Here is a 6696-nt window from a genome sequence, read left to right on the forward strand (position 1 = left end):
TTAATGTGGGAGTTAACGTTGCTCATAGTGGCTTGTGTGGGTTCACCCCAACGTTAGTGACAAAGGTAAGTGTCACTAACATTGGCGATCACATGCTTTCTCCACGTTAGCTTCCACGTTGACTAAGTTAACATGGGAGTTAACATGGCTCATTGTGGCTTGGCCAACGTTAGTGACAAAGGTGAGTGTCACTAACGTTGGCTTCTCTTTTGCTTCCCAACATTAGAGTCCACGTTAACTGAGTTAACGTGGCTCTTAACGTGGCCACTTATGAGCTTGGCCCAACGTTAGTGACAAAGGTGAGTGTCACTAACGTTGGCTCTACTTTCTTTCTTCCACGTTAGAGTTCACGTTAACTTAGTTAACGTGGGCTATGATGGCTTCGAGGACGTTATTGGCAATTACTTTTCTTATTAACGTTGCAAGCTAGCTCCCATTCCACGTTGGTGGTCACGTTAGTTAGACTAACGTGGCTGCCAACGTGGCTCTTTCCTGCTTCCTTTGTCCTGAAATCAAGCAATACAGTGCATCAAAGTTCTAATCCACATCATGAGACATGCATCATCCAATTTGTCATCTAATTCATGCATAATTCTCATGAAATCATTCAAAATTCACAATGTTTGCTTGAATCATGGTGTGAATGCAATTCTACCCAAAACTTGCTTATTTCCTAAGAAAATGCATGAAACTACCCTAAAACAGTAAGGAAAAGGTCAGTGAAACTGGCCAAAATGCCCTGGCATCACAACAGTAAGCTTGCTTGTCCCTAAGCAAGTACTGGAACAAGAGAATGATGAATGGAATGCCATGAGGAATGAGTCATTATTGTGGAGGTCATATCCTTGGTTTTATGGTGGTTTCATGCATAGCAACTTAGGTTCATTCCTTCACTGGCTTTCAGACCTTTATCATGTCCTGGAATACTTACTTGATTGAACCCTATGAGACTCTTATTCATTGATCCTTTTATTGTTTTTCAGGGCTTATTTGTGTTCTTAGGCTAAGTGCTCTATGAGGGGGCGACTCTTTAAGATAAGCTTTCAGCCAGCACTCCCGAACCAGTTGGTTCAAGGTGCTAGGTTTTAAGACACCCCTAAGGACTTACTCCCTCAAGTCTCTTTCCCCCATACATATACACCACAGGCACATGGTTTGTTATTTCCTTTCTTGAGACCTTAGTGTCCAGCACCTCTTTGGGTTACTAAATGTTCTGTAGCAAGGTTGCTCTTGATAGTGGATTTTCAGTTGATAATCCCGGGTTAGTTAACCCAAGTTACCAAGTGATGAAGCACTCCTAAGAACTTATTCATCCAAGCAAATCCTTGGTACAGGAGCACCACAGACATATCTCTCAAGTTTCAAACCCTTGGTGCCTAGCCTTATTCTTTATTAACTTTTCTTTCTTTTTCAACTCTTATTGTTCTTTTCCCCTTTTCCTTATTAGGATCTTGTTAGTTAGCTAGTCTCATGGGGTGTGTTTCAAGCATATGATTCAGGACAGATAGTTGTCTTCCCACCCTTGTTGGTGAACCAACTTAGCTAACTTATGACCACCTCACATACTAAGGAACTTACTCCACAATATGAACTCCATTCTGGTCTTTGATAACAATCATTCTCTTTTTATTTGATTCAAACGGAGACAAGCAACACAATAAGCAGGATGGAATTGAAAACAGGCAACTTGACTACTAATCATAGACCTAGGCAATGAAAAACTTAAGGACATAATTGAAAATTTCTAAACTACCATGGAACATGTTCTATTTCATACATGATTTTCCTTATTTAAAGCTTGAAAAAGATGGAACAAAGAGGGAACTCCACCACCTTTTACTCATGGGGTTGCCCATGCTCTTCCTCTTGCTTGTTGATAAACCACTATTTTATGGTTTATCTTGTGCTCAATTGAGTGGATTTATCAACTCTTTACCCACTTATTCATGCTATTCGCATGGTTTTACATTTGCCTTCCTAATTATGTACTTTGATTGAAAATATGCTTCTTTGATCTCATATTTGCTTATTATTAATCCTCTCTTATTACCATTAGATGCCTTGATATGTGTGTTAAGTGATTTCAGAGATTACAGGGCAGGAATGACTTAGAGGATGGAAAAGAAGCATGCAAAAGTGGAAGGAATACAAGAAGTTGGAGAAATTGCCAAGTTGTCCAGCCTGACCTCTTCGCACTCAAACGGCTATAACTTTAGCTACAAAGGTCCAAATGACACAGTTTCAGTTGTGTTGGAAAGCTAACGTCCGGGGCTTCGATTTGATATATAATATGCTATAGTTGCTCTGACGCTAGGTGACGCGATCGCGTGCTCCATGCGGCCGCGTCGCAGTGACGAAAATCAGCGTGTTTGAATTCGCAACCAGCGAATTCTGGGCTATTTCTGACCCAGTTTGCGGCCCAGAAAACACAGATTAGAGGCTATAAAGTGGAGGAATGCATCCATTCATCAACAAGCTCTCACATTCACAATTTTAGGAGTAGATGTAGTTTTTAGAGAGAGAGGTTCTCTCCTCTCTCTTAGGATTATGATTTAGGACTTCCCTTAGTTTTAGGAGTGACTCTCAATCCTAGGTTCAATGTTCTTTTATTTCTTTTCTCACTTTTATTTATGACTCTTTATGATTGATTTTCTATTTTAATATATTTTGAGGTATTTCAGACTTATGATTGCTCTCTTTAATTTATGATACTGTTGCTTCCCATCTAAAGGCATTTTTATTCCAGTAGATTTACTTTTTCCCTTTTGGCCTTGGTTAAGAAAGCAGTAACTCAGGAGTTATCTTAGCTCAACATAATTGATAACTGTTATCTTTGCTAATTAAACTGAACTTCAATAATCCCAACCTTTTCTTAGGAAATAAATAGGATTCGAAGATCAAACTAATTAGTCCCTTGACTTTCATTTGCTTTAGTAAAGGTCAACTAAGTGGAATTAAGTTTCAACTTTCATTATTATTGATAAGGATAACTAAGTCTGGACTTCCAATTTCTTATACCTTGCCAAGAGATTTTATTATTATTATTTTATTTTACTTGTCATATAACATATTCCCTCCTTACTTCCAAAACCCCCAATTTACAATCTTCATAACCAATAATAAGAACATACTTCCCTGCAATTCCTTGAGAAGACGACCCGAGGTTTAAATACTCAGTTATCAATTTTAAAGGGGTTTGTTACTTGTGACAACCAAAACGTTTGTAAGAAAGGTTGATTGCTTGGTTTAGTAACTATACTTACAACGAGAGTTTATTATAACCTCTAAACCATCAATCTTCAGTTCTTCACTTGTCCTCTTTGTGTTTCTCTTGAGTGCTTGTACTCCCACTTCCCTTGCCTTTTCCAATCAACTTCTTCCAAAAACTAGCATCTTCCATCTTCTTTTTTAGTGTTTCCTTCTGCTGTTTTACCTTCCTTTCTTCTTTCCTACAAAATAAAAGAATTGTGATAAAAAAAATATGTGTGGAAAGTGGCGGCAAAAAAAAGAATAACTATTTTTTAAAATTTTTGTTTTAACTAACTAAGTGCCATTCATTAGAGGAAACCAACTGACTAACTCAACATCCATGTATGCAACATTGGCAACACCAAACTTAGTTTGGTGGCGTGTGGTGTAAAAGATTTGTTCAAGGCCCCTAAGAGTGACATGATATGGGTTACATTGATGTTCTCTTAGTGTGCCTTGAACACCAAACTTGTTCTTCACTATATGTTGCACACAAGGATTCATTCAAGTCCATGTCAACTTGATTTGAAATCCTTGAACCTTGCATTATTAACTACTTTTAAAAGCATGTAAAACATGGGTTGCCTCCCATGAAGCGCTTCTTTAGCGTCACTAGCTTGACGTTTTGCCTTTGTCATGGTGGTTGGTAATGCTTCAGATCTTCCCCTCTTGCAGTAGACCTATATCCATTGGCTTCATCAAGGATCTCTACATGTTCTAAGGAAAGAACTCTGTTGATGGTGAAGACCTTAGGTAACTGAGATGGGATAGTGGGGAGATGAGGTAGAATATCTGGGAAGTACGCTGAGATCACTTTGTCCCTCGGAGAAAAGTCCTCTGTAGGGATCTTCTTGTTCCTCCACCTTCTCGGTGCCTTCTTCTTTGTCCCTTTTGATGTTGCCTTGCTCTTTGTGACCTCCTCTTCTAAGGGGATTTTGTTACTGGTCTCATATGACTCTGGTGGTTTAGGTTCCTTCTTATTTTCCTTGAGCTATGATAGCTGCTGAGTGCCTTGTTCTTCAACCAAGTGGTTTCCCAGAGGTGTTGGTTGTGCTTCAGTGCTTGCCTCCTCCCTCAGTATCTCATTATGATCTGTTTCTTGTGAGAGTTTGAAGACATTGAAGCTGAGTTGTTCATCATGGATCCTCAAAATTAGCTCCCCTCGCTCTACATCTATGAGTGCTCTGGCTGTAGCTAAGAACGGTCTTCCCAATATGATTAGGTGAGTGTGACTTTCTTCCATGTCCAAGATGACAAAGTTTGTGGGAAGGAAGTATTTTCCCACCTTCACCAGCACATTTTCAACCACTCTTACTGCTTGTTTTTAAGTTTTGTCAGCCAGCCTGATAATTACATCTATGGGTATTATCTCATTGATCTGCAGCCTTTTCATAAGGGATAAAGGCATTAAGTTGATGCTTGCTCCTAAATCGCAGAGTGATTTATCAAACATTGTTTCTCCTATGGCACAGGGGATGTGAAAACTCCCGGGGTCCTTCCTTTTTATAGGCAAATATGGTTGAATGAGAGCACTGCACTCCTTATTCATCACTATTGTTTGTCCTCCCTTGAGTGAGCTTTTCCTGGTCAGCAGCTCCTTCATATACTTAATGTATGATGGCATTTGTTGGAGAGCCTTGATGAATGGTATGTTTACATGGAGGGATGCAAACAGGTCAAGAAACCTTGAGTATATTCTCTTATCTACAGCACCATTGAGTAATTGGGGAAAATGTGCATAGAGTTTCAGCAGCTCCTTCTGTGTCAGCTCTTTTTGTGAAATTTTGGGTTCTTGGTGATCCTTTTCCTGTTTCTCTGCTGATGTCTCTCCAAGTTATTCTAATGGCTTGTTTTGCTTTTCCTCAACCTCCTTACTACTTATAGTAACCATCTTGCAATCTTCCCATCTGACTTTATTTGCTTCACCTCTTAGATTTTTCTCTGTGTCACTTGGGAAGCTATCAGTAGGTTTGGGAATCTTTTCAGATAAGTATCCCACTTGAAATTCCAGCCTCTTGATGGTGTCCTCCTGGTTCTTGATACTAGCTCGCACCTCCTCTTTTGAATACCTTATTATCTTGAATCTCTTTGCATATGCCTTCAAGCAGAGTCTCAATTTTGGAGAGTCTTTCTTCAGATGATGGTGAGTTGAGAGTGGATGGGTGAGTTGGGTCATTTTGGTTTTGGTATGGATGTGGAGAGGTGTTGTTATGGTGGGGCTGATATGATCTCTGTGTGGAATGTTGGTGAGCTACATTGTTGTTGTGGTTGTGACGTCTCTGATCTTGGCTTTGATCTTGTTGATTTCCCCACCCAAAGTTTGGGTGATTCCTCCAACCAGGGTTGTAGGTTTTGGAGTATGGATCATGGGTCTGCCTGGGTGAGTTTCCAATGTAGTTGGCTTGTTCTTGCTCCTCCTCTGCCTCAGCATTCACCCCCTCATGGGTTGTTGATGAGGTGGTGATTGCTGCTACTCGGTTCCTCTCCATCTTCTTGGTAAGGTCGGCTAGTTGCTTGGTAATAAGCTTGTTTTGGGCCAGCAGTGCATCCACATTGTTTAGTTCCATCACTCCTCTAGTGTTGCCTCTTTCAGAAGCATAGAAATAGTCATTTTCTGCTACAGTTTCAATGACATCTATGGCTTCTTCAATGGTCTTCTTCTTGTAAAGAGATCCCCCGGATGAATGGTCTACTGCCTTCTTTGATTCATAAGAGAGGCCTTCATAGAAAATATGTAGTTGCACCCATTCATTGAACATATCTGGTGGACACCTTCTTGTCAGGTCCTTAAACCTCTCCCATTCTTCATATAGAGTCTCACCATCCTGCTGCCTGAATATTTGTACCTCAGCTCTCAGCCTGTTGATCCGTTGAGGAGGATAGAATCTTGCCAAGAATTTATTCATCACATCTTCCCAGGTTGCTAAACTCTCCTTTGGGAAGGATTCCAGCCATTTAGATACCTTGTCCTTAAGTGAGAAAAGGAATAGAAGTAGTCTATAGGTGTCAGGATGAACACCATTAGACTTCACAGTATCACATATCCTCAAGAAGGTGGTTAGATGTTGATTTGGGTCTTCTTGGACACTTCCTCCGAATGAACAATTGTTCTGAACAAGGGTGATGAGCTGTGGCTTTAGTTCAAAGTTGTTGGCATGTATGGTTGGCCTTTGGATGCTGCTTCCACAGTTTCCTGGGTTTGGGTTGATGTAAGAACCCAGAACTCTTCTCTCTTGTCCAGCCTGATGCGCTGGACCTTCTCTGCCATGGTTGTGAGCCTCTTCTTCACGATGGTTCTCCATGTTTTCATCCATGTCTGGTTCAAAGTACTCCTCCTCTTCCTCAGCACCAACTACTCTCTTTCCTCTTGCTTCCCTCCTTAATCTAAGGAAGGTCCTCTCAGGTTCAGAATCAAAGAAAGTTGAAGCTCCGCTTCTTCTCCCTGTC

This window comes from Arachis ipaensis, chromosome B4, assembly GCF_059453495.1.
Source record: "Arachis ipaensis isolate K30076 ecotype BB chromosome B4, ASM5945349v1, whole genome shotgun sequence".
Lineage (NCBI taxonomy): Eukaryota > Viridiplantae > Streptophyta > Magnoliopsida > Fabales > Fabaceae > Arachis > Arachis ipaensis.